Source organism: Ailuropoda melanoleuca, chromosome 4, assembly GCF_002007445.2.
Source record: "Ailuropoda melanoleuca isolate Jingjing chromosome 4, ASM200744v2, whole genome shotgun sequence".
Taxonomy (NCBI): domain Eukaryota; kingdom Metazoa; phylum Chordata; class Mammalia; order Carnivora; family Ursidae; genus Ailuropoda; species Ailuropoda melanoleuca.
Genome location: NC_048221.1, coordinates 97,244,339 through 97,258,044, shown reverse-complemented (window position 1 = coordinate 97,258,044; position 13,706 = coordinate 97,244,339). Strand labels below are relative to the sequence as shown.

General features: G+C 41.7%; 1 protein-coding gene across 3 annotated transcripts in view; it reads left to right on the top strand.

Moving 5' to 3' along the window:
* Window positions 1–8,235: 8,235 nt before the first annotated feature.
* EVA1A (eva-1 homolog A, regulator of programmed cell death) overlaps window positions 8,236–13,706 on the top strand; it is a 60,200-nt gene continuing 54,729 nt past the window's right edge. For 2 of the 3 annotated variants that reach the window (XM_034659433.1, XM_034659432.1), the window contains exon 1: window positions 8,236–9,098. The gene's annotated coding sequence lies outside the window, so the exon portion shown is untranslated. The remainder of the gene's footprint in view (window positions 9,099–13,706) is intronic. The other variant, XM_019808419.2, reaches the window with a different exon arrangement.

The window sequence follows — 13,706 nt, the reverse complement described above, 5'->3', positions numbered from 1 at the left end:
CATTCACATCCATCTGTGGCCCATCAGTGGGAAAAGAAAGTGCCCAGCTGGATGGGGTCTCTTCGGAGGGATTCTGACTCATGGCTGCTCGCCACAACAGTTTCAGGGCTACTAAATGCCCAAGGATGATTGTGCAAGAGCTGGTATCATTTGGCCAGACTTTTCCCCATATAAATGGAATGATGCTCTCTTTCATCTCTTTGCCTGAGGTTTGTTTCCATCAGCCTTCTGTAAGGAGCCCGCATCTGGGGAATGACCAGCTCATCCCAGCAAAGGCTGTCAGTGATCCAATGCAATCCCTGCATGCTTTGTGCTCCGTGTTTTGCCTGTGGCATTTCAGCTCCCTGACTTGGATTTTTCCTTGGTCTTTTTGGGATGGTTGCATGACGCATTGTTGGTAATGAAACTTAAATCTTTGTTCTGGATAAACGCCATCCTTAAATATACGCTTTTCAGCTTGGATTATTGCCACACTTATTTTACAAACATTTGTCTGCCCTAAAATGTAATTTTGGTTTTTTGTCCAAGATCTGTGACAGATTCTAATCCCCCTTGCCCCCGGCTTTGTTTTCCATCTTTATATATGGGACACTCCTCTCCAGTTGAGATATCTTTGGCATACTTTTCTATCTTCCTGGCTCTCTTGCCTCTAAGCCATTTGTGACTGCTTAGAAGCATGCAGACTTTTTTTTTCCAGCTCTAATGGATTAAGCCATAGTTCATGTTCTAAAAAAAAATCCTTAGGAGTGGTTTTATGCTGTGCAATCTTTAGACGTTAATTTGCAGCCCTTCAACATTCTATAGTCAGGCAAAGCCTGGGGGAGAGAGGGGAGAGGTTGGCCTCTAAACTGTTTACATAATGAAACTAGCTTAAAACTTTTTATGGAATTTTTTTTATTATGAAAGTAATACAGTACCTATTAGAGGAAAAACTAGAAATAGAGAAAAAGAAAAAGAACCCAGTATCCAGAGAAAATGTGTATTCATTCTGAGCGTCTTTTTTTTCTATTCACTTAAATTGCACAGCAGTTGGGGCTACAACTCAGATTTGTATCCACTTTTACATTTTATATTACATCATAAATATTTCCTTATGGTAATACTAACTTCATAAACATGTGGCTTCAAGACATGTAATCATAGAGACATGCCATAATTCAACAGCTCTTATATTATCATTTCTAAATTTTCAAGAGTATATATAATGATGTAATGGACATCTTTGTGCATATGGCTTTTAAGCTACCCTATGACCCAGCAATTGCACTATTGGGTATTTACCTCAAAGATACAGATGTAGTGAAAAGAAGGGGCACACGCACCCCAGTGTTCATAGCAACAATGTCCACAATAGCTAAACTGTAAAAGGAGCCGAGATGACCTTCAACAGACGAATGGATAAAGAAGATGTGGTCCATATATACAATGGAATATTACTCAGCCATCAGAAAGGATGAATACCCACCATTTGCATCAACATGGATGGAACTAGAGGGGATTATGCTAAGTAAAATAAGTCAAAGCAGAGAAAGACAATTATCATATGGTTTCACTTATATGTGGAACATAAAGAATAGCATGGAGGACATTAGGAGAAGGAAAAATGAAGGAGGGGAATCAGAGGGGGAGATGAACCATAAGAAACTATGGACTCCAGGAAACAGTCTGAGGGTTTCAGAGGGGAGGGGGGTGGAGGGATGGGCTAGCCTGATGATGGGTATTAAGAAGGGCACGTATTGCATGGAGCACTGGGTGTTATACAAAAACAATGAATCATGGAACACTACATCAAAAACTAATGATGTACTGTATGGTGACTAATATAACATAATAAAAAAAATTGTTTTAAATCTCAGGAAAAAAAAGCATGTGACGTTTCTTCCATTAAAAAAACCAAAACAAAACATAGCTATGTACCTAGGCTGATAGCTTGCTGCCTAGAACTAGACTAAAAACTCCAGAAAAAGTCTCCCCAACACGAAATTCAAATATTTAAAAGAGGAAAACAGGGAAATCTGAATAAACCTCTTACAGACCCACGGTACATTTAACAAAAGAAACTGACATTGGTGACATACATTGACTAAAGTATAGACTTTTTCCAGATGTCTTTTTTTCTGTTCTAGGGTGCAATCCAGGATATAGCTTTTAGGATTCAACTTTAAAACATGGTGATAGTAGTTTATTCAGAAAAAGAGCTGAGTTGTATATTTTCTGGGTCGTTGCCTAATGCATAATAACGTCTTCCTGACTGACTCATAAAATGTAGCCTTGTGGGTGGGATTCTTGAGTCACAATTCCCTTCCCCTCTCCCCCCGTTTTCCTCCTTTATTATTATTTTTAAAAGATTTTATTTATTCATTTATTTGAGAAACAGAGGGCAGGAGCAGAGGGAGAGGGACAAGCAGACTCGGTGCTGAACGCGGAGCCCAACACAGGGCTCAATCTCACGACCCTGAGATATGACCTGAGCCAAAACCAAGAGCTGGACCCACAACCAACTGAGCCACCCAGGTGCCCCTTGTTTTCCTCCTTTAAATATTTGAATATAATTATCATGTTCATTTTACATTTCTTTTTCTTCAGTCTGATCCCTCTGAGTCCCTTGAGTTTTTCTCCTATGATCTGGTTCCTCATATGATCTCGCTCCTTGTATGATCTTTTGCGAGGCTTCACAGCTCTGATTGCTTGCAGCTTCTCAGAATCTCACTGGTGGTTTTCTGTCTAGCACTGGATTGAAACTCAAGAAGACTCACCGACACAAAATACGGTAAGGTCGCCAATACTTCCGTCTTCAGCACTTGGCTTCTTGACACAGCCCATGGTCATGATCCCTCCTTTAGCAGCTAGATCACTTTGTTGCCTCATGCTGACTATATTCAAATAAAATGTTAATACCAAATAAAAAGTTGCTAATAACGTGAGGAAATGCTTATGATATCATATGAGTTTGAATATTGCCTGTTCAAGTAAAATAAAATGCATGGGTTTTTGATCTTAACCCCTGCATTCTCAATGGGAGGGATTAGTGGAAAGATCTCTACATTACAATGGTTTGTGGCTCTCCAAAGCTCAGCCTTACCCAATAAAATCTTATTCTTTAGTATCTCTTTTAGGGAGAGATTAAATCAAATTAAAATATTTTCCTTAGGGGAAGTGATAATAAAAGCTATACAGTTGTTATCTTCAACGAAATACAGATTTCCCCAACCTGGTAAACTAATTTCAAATCTAGGGAGGCCTAAATGTATAAATATCTTTACTATGAATTGACCCAAACCACCAATAAAAAAAAAATATTAAACGAAGCAGCACCTTGGTCATAAACAAAATTAGTGGCTTGGTACTGTTATTAACAGACCAAAGATTCCTCCTCATAGATAACATGGTATCAGTTTTGAATATAAACATACAGTATAATGAAAGACTCTGCTCTAACAAAATGAAGACAGATTTGGGTATTATCTTGGTTTATCAAATTAATGACCCAAGTTAAACAGTAAATGAGATCAGTCTGGAAAAACTATTAATATATCTTTCCCAGTCCTTAATGATCTTTGCATTCTCTCTCAATGCTTATAAATCACCGCCACCATCATCACCATCACTAATTTTTATTGAGCAACTGGTATGTGTAGATTTAATGCTTAATGTCTTGCATTTATTACCACTTATAATCTTCACAAAAAATCCTGTGGAATAAGTATTAATAACCTCATTTTACAGAAAAGAAAACTGAGACTCATGGAAGATAAGTTGATTTTCAACTTTATATTTCTCCTAAAAGATTAAGCTGGCCTTCAAGGCCTGCTTGATTCCAAAACTCATGTGAACATTGCCTTTCATTTATATTGTCATATTTTTATTTTCATAGTCACTAATAGGTTCTCGACTCCGTCTAATTGGTATCATTCCTGGGACCCACCTTTCCCCCTGTTTTAAACTTTGGATATTATCTTATCCATCTCCACTTTGATTTCTTGGGAACTACTAACTACTTCTGTGATCACAGTCTGCATGGTAGAGATTTGGGCCTGGAGAATTAACTTTACTCAATGGAACCAGCTTACCATTGCTAGCGCAATTAGGACTAGTGTTTAGTATAGAAATAGTTTGGGAACCATCCAGATTAATGAAATCCCTTGGGGCTGAGATTTTGCTAAAGAAAAAAACCCCCCTTTACTAATCCTGGCTCTGAGGGAATTCTTCTGGGTGAATGCATGTTCTAAGTTTCAGAGTTAGTACGGCTGCAAATTTTATGAATCACTTGGCTCTTTCCTATACGAAGCCTTGGTCAGGTTTTCCTAAATTTTGCCCAGGGATTGACCTGGCCATGGTCAACGTGCAAGGTAGATAGGTTCTGGGGACAAGAAGACTCCTTTAAGGCAGCCAAAGTTGACAGGCTTGTGGCATTCAGCATGGCTCTTGCAGAATGTGGAGGCTTCTGACCACCTCTGGGTCGCCAATTCCATTATGGTGGTCTTCTCTTACAACTGGGGGCTTCTTGGTCAGCCAGCTTCAATGCCTCTCAGTGCATCTTCAACATAGGAACATAGGAAAACTTTAACACATTTTGATGGATTCACATGTTCTGATAGGAAGGGCAATAGGTCTTTGATTTCTTAATTGGGGAAAAAATACAAAAGAACTACAGAGGGTGAACATTAATGTGCTGAACTCCAAAAACAAATAAATAGAAACTTTTCATCCTATTTGCTTTAGTTTCTTTTTCTTTTTAAAGAAATAAAATATTGCAATAAAGCTGGACTGTCTTCTGCTCACATCTCCAGTTCCATTTACCTCCTTTCCTCTCCAGAAGCAAGGACTTTCACAAATCTGTTATGCATAAATGTACATACATATATATCCACAAACAATATATAATTGTTTTCCATAAAGTGTACAGAAATGGTCTCATACGGTACACAGTGTTATACAACGTTCCCATTATATTGTTGAATTTTATATTCATTATATTGTTAAAATTTATTTTTGCTGATATATAAAATATATAATTCAGTCACAAATTGTCTTATGATATTTTATTATTTATATCAGTACTTATCTATTTTCCTTCTGATGAACAGTTAGGATGTTTTCGATATTTTATGATTGCAAACAGAGGTCTTTTCTAGAGCATAGGGGCAGGACTTCACCTGAGTTATTAACCTACAGTTAATATGACTGGGTCATCAACTTCCAGGTTCCAATTTTTACGGAACAATTCTCCAAAGTGGTTGAATCAAATAGTACTTGGGTTAGCAGTTTTGACAATTCCTGTTTTTCTTTATCCTAGCCAACAGGAATATGTCAGACTTTCAGCTTTTGTCCTGTTGAGAAATGTTAAACGGAAGCTCAGTGTTACTTTGTTTCATTTTCCCTGTACTGGTATTTCATATGTTAATCATCCATTCATGTTATTCTGTGAATACAAGGACGGAACACTTGTCTCTCTCAATAAAGTGGACTTTATTATACTAAAGCTCTAGTTTTGACTTAATCAAATTAATCAGGCTTCTATGATTTTTGCTTTTTGTATTTTGTTCAGGAGTTCCTTCTTTTTCCAAGGTCATACAGATACTGTGATTTTTCAATCAATCTGGAATTTATTTTTTGAATGGTGTTAAATGGAGATTCAATGGTGTTGTTATGGCTATGAAAATTTCCATATGGAAATTAAGTTGTCTCAGTTCCATTTATTAAATACCCTTCCCTCAATGATTTATAATGCTTCATCTACTTTATAGCGAGGATTTTATACATCTACTTTATACTGAGCCTATTTCTGGGCTCTTTATTCTATTCCATTGATCTGTTTGCCATCTCTGGGCTGTTACTCTTGCTGTCATACTTTACAGTATGCCTATAAAGCTTCTAAGGTAAGTTCTTTGTTCCAGAATTATTTGGGCTACATCTTGGCTTTTGTTTTTCCATATGCAGTTTAGAAATGGACAAATTTCAATGAAAATGCCTATTGAGATTTTGATTAGAAATGCACAGAATTTATAGGTTAAGTTGATAAAAAAATATTGTACCAGATATCATCGACTTCTTCCTTCAAATTCACCATTTTAAAATACGTAAAACAGGGTTCCTGGGTGGCTCAGTTGGTTAAGTGTCTGCCTTCAGCTCAAGTCATGATCCCAGGATCCTGGGATTGAGCCCTGTATCAGGCTCCTAGCTCAGTGGGAAGCCTAGCCTGCTTCTCCCTTACCCTCTGCCATTCCCCGCCCCCCAATTTGTACTCTCTGGCTCTCTCTATCTCTCTGTCAAATAAATAAATAAAATCTTTAAAAAAATAAAACAAATAAAATAAGTAAAACTTTACAATAAATTTGAATTCCTTTCTCTCTTACTGTCTTCCTTTGGAAGGCTGACTTTTACTCAACCACCTTTCCATTATAAGTTATAGATACCTTATAATAATATATGCTAACCCTATATATAGGTTATTAAATAAATGAATACAATATCCAAAGAGTTAAGGAACAGAATAATATCCACAAAGAAGAACAAGGAATTGTGAAATGAAAACAATTTAGATGTGAATCCTGAACATAAGAAAATCTTGACATAGAAAAAAAAAAGACTCAGAAATCCTGGAAATGTCAGTACATTCTCTGAAATTTAAAATACAGCTCAATACATAGAATAAGCTCTAGATTGGGAACTCTTCAGAGATAATTGATGAATTGGGATATAGTATGGGAGAAATCATGGAAAGCTATAGAGCTAAAGAGATAAAAAATATGAATGTGATGACATGGAAGGCAGGCAAAAAGGTTCCAACACAAATGAAATAAGATATAAAGAAGTACAAAATAAAAGAAATGTCATATGGCAGAAAATCAATATTAGACACAATAGTAACAGAATGTTAGACCTATAGAAAAATATGAGTATTAAGACTGTAAGAGCAGACAGGGTTCTGAGCAGGATGAAATAAACTCACAACTAGACATATAATGAAAACTCTAGAACATGAAGGATGTAAAGGGAAATTGTTACCAATTAATAGAAAAGTAAAACCCAGTTAGACTGACAAAAGACATTTCATTAGTAGCAGTAGATGCCAGAAGACAGTAACACTTTTAAAGTTATGAAGGAATATTTCTGTGGACCTAGAATTCTATACCCAGTCAAGCTATTGTACAAGAGGAGAGAAAATAAAGATATTTTCAGAAATCTAAAAAGTATGAGCACTTACCTTTCATAGACCCTTGGAGAAAGTTACGAAAGGATGTACTTCAGCAAAAAGACATGGAAATTTATACTGAAGACATGGGATGTAAGAAATGAGGCAAGGCTAGTAAAATTTATTGGTAAATCTAATAAAATAATTTGTGGGAGTTAAGAAGATGAAACTAATCTAAGAAAGCTGTGGATTTCAGTGAGGAGATAATACAAGGAAGGCCTTTTTCTTCTTCAAGATGTGGATGGGTGACAATCACTTGGAACAAGGCCATAGACATGCCACTTTAACAAGCCACAGTCCTGAGTGTGGTCTCAGCTTCCAGTAGCCTTCGTTCATGAGGTGAGCCCAGCTCTGGTCTCTTGTCAGGCACGGGGTACTTTGAATTCCCATCACCCTTCAGGAGTTGAAATTCCTTGTGTTAGCTCAGACTGCGATGTTAAAACACCATAGGGTAATGGCTTAAACAACAGACATTTACTTCTCAGAGTTCTGGAGTCCAAGATCAAGGTGCCGGCAGATTTTGCTCCTGGAGAAGCCTGGCTTTCTGGCTTCAGAGGGCTGCCAGCTCATTGTATGCTCACGTGACCTCTTTGTGTGCTCTTGGAGAGACCGCGCTGGTTTTTCTTCTACTTGTAAGGGCACTAATCCCATTATGGGAACTCCGCCTTCATGGCCTCAGCTAAACCTAATCACCTCTCAAAGATTCCATGCCTAATCCTATCACGTGGGGATTAGGGTCCTAACATATGAATTTTGAGGGGATACAAACATTCAATCCCTAACATCCCTAAAGGGGTAGAATTCTAACCTTCTCTGTCCATTTCCCAATCCAGAGGTTTAGGGCTTTAGCCCCTGTTCATTGCTCTCTCATTCATGGAAATGTTTACATTGTTAGTGAGTGTACCTTAGCTTACTTAAAAAAATTTTTTTAAACTGTTTTTACTGTCTTTGAAGGAGAAGGGAGAATCTCAAGCCCAAATGCATACTATTATGCATGTTTCATTGACAGAAGCCCCCCTCCCCAAAGTTTCTGGAAGACTATCTGTGGTCACCTCAGTGTCACTATCACCTGCTCTCACCCACAGACTGCCTGCATCATGAAGGAGAGGCCAGAAATGACATTCCCCAGAGTTGCCTTCTCTCTCTGATCCCAGGGCAGTGTCAGTCAATGAAAGGCCTTGGCATGAGATTGGAAGGCAGAGGAGTGGGGGCGGCCACGCTCGCTGGAGGCAGGCGTGGGGTTCTCAGTAGCTGCAGGGTATTCCCCCATGAACAACCCTCCTGGAGACAGTAGTCAATTGAAATAGCCGACAGTAGCCTCTAGAGAATCTCTTGCTTCAGAGTTGCTGGCCAAGCTGGACGGTAGGAATTTCTCCAAGGTATCTGATATTTGTAGCAGTTTCCAAGTAAGCTCTTCAGACCCTCTCATGATGGTGATGCAGGCTGAGATCATTGAAAAATAGCCTCCTTGACCTTTGCTCCCTTGTCCTGCAAACAGATGTGAAGGCCTCAAATGTCCTGTTTTAAAGTCTTTAGTACTTAGATTAGATCAAGGAATGTCGTAGCCAGCCCTGGAGACAGCCCCAGTGATTGCGCTCTCCTGGTATTCATGTTGGTGGAGTCCTTACCAGCCTGAATCAGGGATGGCTCTGTGTGACCCGTGCCGTCAGGTGGGAGGGATGGTGTGTGACTTCTGAGACCAGGCCATAAAAGGCGTTGTGGCTTCTGCCTTGGTCTTCTGGAAGACTTGCTCTGGGGAAAGCCAGTCTTTAAGTCATAAGGACACTCAAACAGCCATCTGGAAAGGACTGTCTGATGAGGAACTGAGCCGCCCCACCAGCAATCAGGAGCAATCTGCCTGCCGTGCGAGTGAGCCGCCTTGGGATAGATCCTCCAGTTTCAGGTGAGTCTTCAGATGACTTAAACCCCAATCAGCCTCCTGAGAGACCCCAAACTAGTATTTCCCAGTTGAGTCACTTCCAAATTCCTGGCCCTAGGGAACCGTGACAAATAATAAATGGTTATTGTTATTATAAGCCACTAAGGTTTTTTTTGGGGGGGGGTGATTATGCAGAAAGAGGTAACTAATACAAATAGCTTCTATTTTCCTGACCAAGCCCTTATTTAAAAACTTTTCATTCGTATGCTTCCTTAATTGTCTTTTGTGCCTACGTAGTCACTGAATAATGGAGTTAGACTCACGGCCATTTTTTGGCCTGGATTTTGACCAGCCCACGCAGCTTGTGTGTGTGCGTGTGCATGTTTTTTAAGTAGGCTCCATGCCCAACGTGGGGCTTGAACTCACAACCCTGAGACCAAGAGCTGCATGCTGTATTGACGGATCCTGCTAGGCGTCTTGGCTTGTGTTTTTCAAACTGGTTGCCAGTTTCCAGCTCGAAGTGTCGTTTGTATCGCCCCAGATTAGCAGCATGCCTATTGCCTATTCTTCCTGCAGCAAGAAGACGGCAGGTTTGAGGGTGGACAGATGGGACTGGTTGAGTCCCATCTTTACTATTTGATGGCTGTATAATCTTGAGCAAATTTCTAAAGCTTTCTAAATTTTCATTTGTTTGACTTTTAAATATGAATAATAGTACCTACCACACAAATTTAAAAACAGGTTACATTTTAAGACTGTTTTAAGAATTTATAACGTAGTGTCTGGCACATGGTGATCATTTACTAATAGTTTTAATGATGATGATGATAATGACGATGAAGTATGTACACTCTGGTGTTTGCCAGTCAAGGCCTCCCACAAGTACTTTCCTCTTTCAGTGATCTATTGTTATATAACATACCAGTTCCAAATTTGTATCTAGCCGCAGGGACCATCTTATTGTCTCTCATGATTCTGTGGGTTGACTGGGATCACTTGAGTGGATCTTCTGCTCCATGTGGGATCAACTGCAGTCATCTGGGGGCTTGACTGGGTTGGAATATGCGAGATGGCTTGCTCACATGGCTAGTCTTCATACTGTCTGTTGGCTGGGAGCTCTGCTGGGGCTTTGATCAAAGAGCCTACACATGGCTTCTACAGATGGCTTGGGCTTCTCACAGCATGGTGACTGGGTTCTTAGAGACAGTGTCTCAAGAGCAAATGTTCCAAGAAGCAGGAAGCAAAAGCTACTGATTCTCTTGCAGGTGAAGTCCCAAACTGGCACCTCATGTTTCTGCTACATTCTATTTGTTAATCAGCCACGGAACCAGCCCAGATTCAAGAATAGGAGAAGTAAAAGTCTACCTCTCCATAGGAATAGTGACATAGAATTTGCCATCATCATATTCCCCAATTTCCTTTCCAAATATCTCCCAAAATTCCCCTAAGGGGATCCTACGGAGCATAAGTCCTAAGGAACATTAGCGTTTCCAAAATATCTCTGGTTGTTCTTTGCCTCTCTGTTCAGAGCAAGCCCATTCCTCTCCATAAAGCTTTCCCTCAGACACCTCTACGCTCTCGGGGACCCTTAGAACTGACCGTCAAGATCAGGCATTGATCAGTGTCTCCTGCACAGTTTTATGACAACACATGTGCCTGCTACTTGACACTTCCAGACGCGAATACTAATGTTGTTCGTAGCTTCCCAGTGAGTGGGTTTTTCTACTTCGCCGTTTTCTGTGTCAGCTTGGTACGATACGAGTCTTACCATTATTCAGTGCTTAGTAAGTACGTCTTATGTGAATGATACACAGTGTGGAGACAGTGGTGGAAGGAACGGACATTTACTGACCACTTAGAGTCAAGCGTGCTAGCTGTACATGCATCACTTCATCCGTGTTCCCTGACTAGCCTGTAAGGTGAGCATTATCGTTCTCATCCGACAGACGAGGAACCCGAGTACTAACCTCACTTCACACCGAGGAGGTGGGAGAACCAGAACCCAATGCAAGCCTGTTTGACACCAAGGCCTGCCTTCATCTTTCATTGGTATTGGCCTGCCTACAACTCCCTAAAATGAAGCTATCTGGAAAAAGAGGGGGAAACTATGTAACTACAGACTGTGGTTTTGAGAGCATTTGAACCATAAATCCCCACGGCGAGGGCATGTTCTCATCAGCCTCTCTGCGTGCAGGCATTTACCAGGCTAAACATTAACCCACACCAGCTCTGCGTGTTCTCTCCATTTGCAAACCCTCACGGCTCCCAGTGGCTTTGGTCCTAGACCCTCTCCGTTATTATTCCCTTTTAAGCAGCTTCTGGACATCATGGTGACATGTTTGGAAACACCGGGGCATATCTATGGGGATTCGGTGTCGCTGAAATGCCCGGACCCCCTGCTTCCGCCGGCCTCCCCCTCCAGCAGTACCTGGGAGCCCCGGCTTCTGCCTCTGCTTGAGGAATCTCGAGAGAGTGCTTCGGGCTCCTTCTCCGCAGCCTCTGAGGGGAGAAAAAAATGCTGGCCACGCATTTCCAGAGGGTTTCAGGGGATCAAAGAGAGAAAAGCAAACACTGAGGGAAAATGTGCTATTTATTCTTGGAACAAAGTTACATTGGCAGCATTCTCCTCGCCAGTAATGCTTGTTTTCCTGAAAGGATTACACACGCGTTTGCTTCCTCCCATAGGATTTAACCACCACTCAGCTCCTGACCTGCAACTTCTATCTCCCGCCCCCTCCCAACCATGCTTTCAGTTTTCTCACAGGCTGGGCAAAAATTAAAGAGATTAAAATCATCCATGAGAGAAAGTGGGTTAGTGCAGCTGCTGTAAACGCCCGTGTCAGCAATCCAAGTCAGCAGCTCCAATAAACTTGGCCATGTGAGTGGTGTCCTGGGCCACAGATGGGAGGATCCCAGAGATTGCAGGCCTCCCTCCCTGGGGAAGCAAACTGGAGGCCTCATCTGAATGATGAGGGCTGCCCAGTGGAGGTGTCTTTCTTTGGGAGAGCAAGTTTATTCTTGCTGTTTTTCATGGACATTTCTGCTTTTAATTGAGCAATGAAACAAATTCATTGAAGGTTATGTGACAGAATAATTTATTGAGATATTCTTTTATATCTTGTTCTTTTTGCTGTACTCTTCTTCTTTGAGGGGAATCAGTGTTGTTCTGTGCTGGGCGTGGGGGTGGGGATGTGGGGGTACGGTGGGGGGGTACANGGTGGGGGGGTACAGTGGGGGGAGGGGTGGCTATGAGTTTATGAGGCTGTGTAACCTAACTGGAAGCTAAGGGAGTCCCTGAACAGGAAACAAAGGATGGGATCACTGGGGTATTCATGAAGTGTGAACCCACGATGGGTGCTGCTTGGGGCAGGAGGGGTGCGGGGGTGTGGAAATAACTAGACATTCAGGGCTGTGGCCTTGAGAACATCTGTGGGAAAAAATTCCAAAGCCCAGGCCTCAACAGACAGAACCTGCCTCCTGGTTCCATGCAGGCTTGGACAATAAACCTAGATGTGGGGACGAGTATAGATCGAGTCTGGAGGGCCCTCTTTGCATCCTCCTTATGGTCTAAGTCACCAGGGACCTTCCCCTGACCCTGGGGAGGTGGCATGCCCCAATAATGACCGAGATTACATATCCCCATGGGGAGAGTAGGAAGCTCAGAGTAAATAAAATTCAATGTAAAGAAATAAAAAAAGTGTGTGATGTCTCTTGCACCCTAATCACGTAGTAGCTCCTACTAGGTGCTAGGCACTGTGCCAGACTCTGGAGTCAGATGGACGAGCACCTACTGTGCTGGCAGGCCTGGGTTTCCGGTGCAGCAACAGCGCAGAGCTCACAATGGAGACGTGGCCCCGATGCTGCAGGTTCCTGGGCGGGAGCGCTGCCTCACTCTGGGGGCAGGAAAGCCTTCTCAGAATGGCTCACCTTTGTTCGGAGTCTTAAAAGATGAGCTGGAATTCCTCAGGGGAAGATGGGGGTGGAGTCGAGAACATTTTGTACAAAGGTACAGAAGCGTGAAACAGCAATGACATGTTTGGGAGACTGTGAAGAGGCTGATACGGTGGAAGCATGACAGGTTGTTACTGGATGAGTGGGAGAAGCAGGCAGGGGCCGCCCCGAAGGGCTTGGCATCCCAGGCTAAGCAATCTAGACTTCATCCTGGAAGAGGTGGGAGACTGCGCAAGGATTTTAGTGACAAGGAGAGATGGGTTCGTGATGAAGCAAAGACAGCTAAGGAAGGTCACAAAGGAGGAAGGATCACAAAGGTAGGAAGGGGCAAAAGAGGTGGACAAGCACGGAAGTGAGAGGGGAAAAGTGTGCAGACGACGGAAGGGGCCAACAGTGGGCAATCCTGCAGGAAGGTCAGCAACATCAGCTCAGGGGCAGCCCTTGGAGTTTGACATTTGGGGGCTATTGGTGACGTGGGTGAGGGCAGTTTCAGTGGAGGCCTGGGGACAGACCAGATGACAGTGAGTTGAGGATTGAATGGAGGTTAGGAAAGTAATGATAGTAAACACATCCCTTTGATTGAGACATTTGGTTATGAAAAGAAACATATGGAAAAGTATCAGTGCACGGGTACATAAGGTAGAAGGCTTATCTAATAATAATTTGTTTAAATGACGGAGC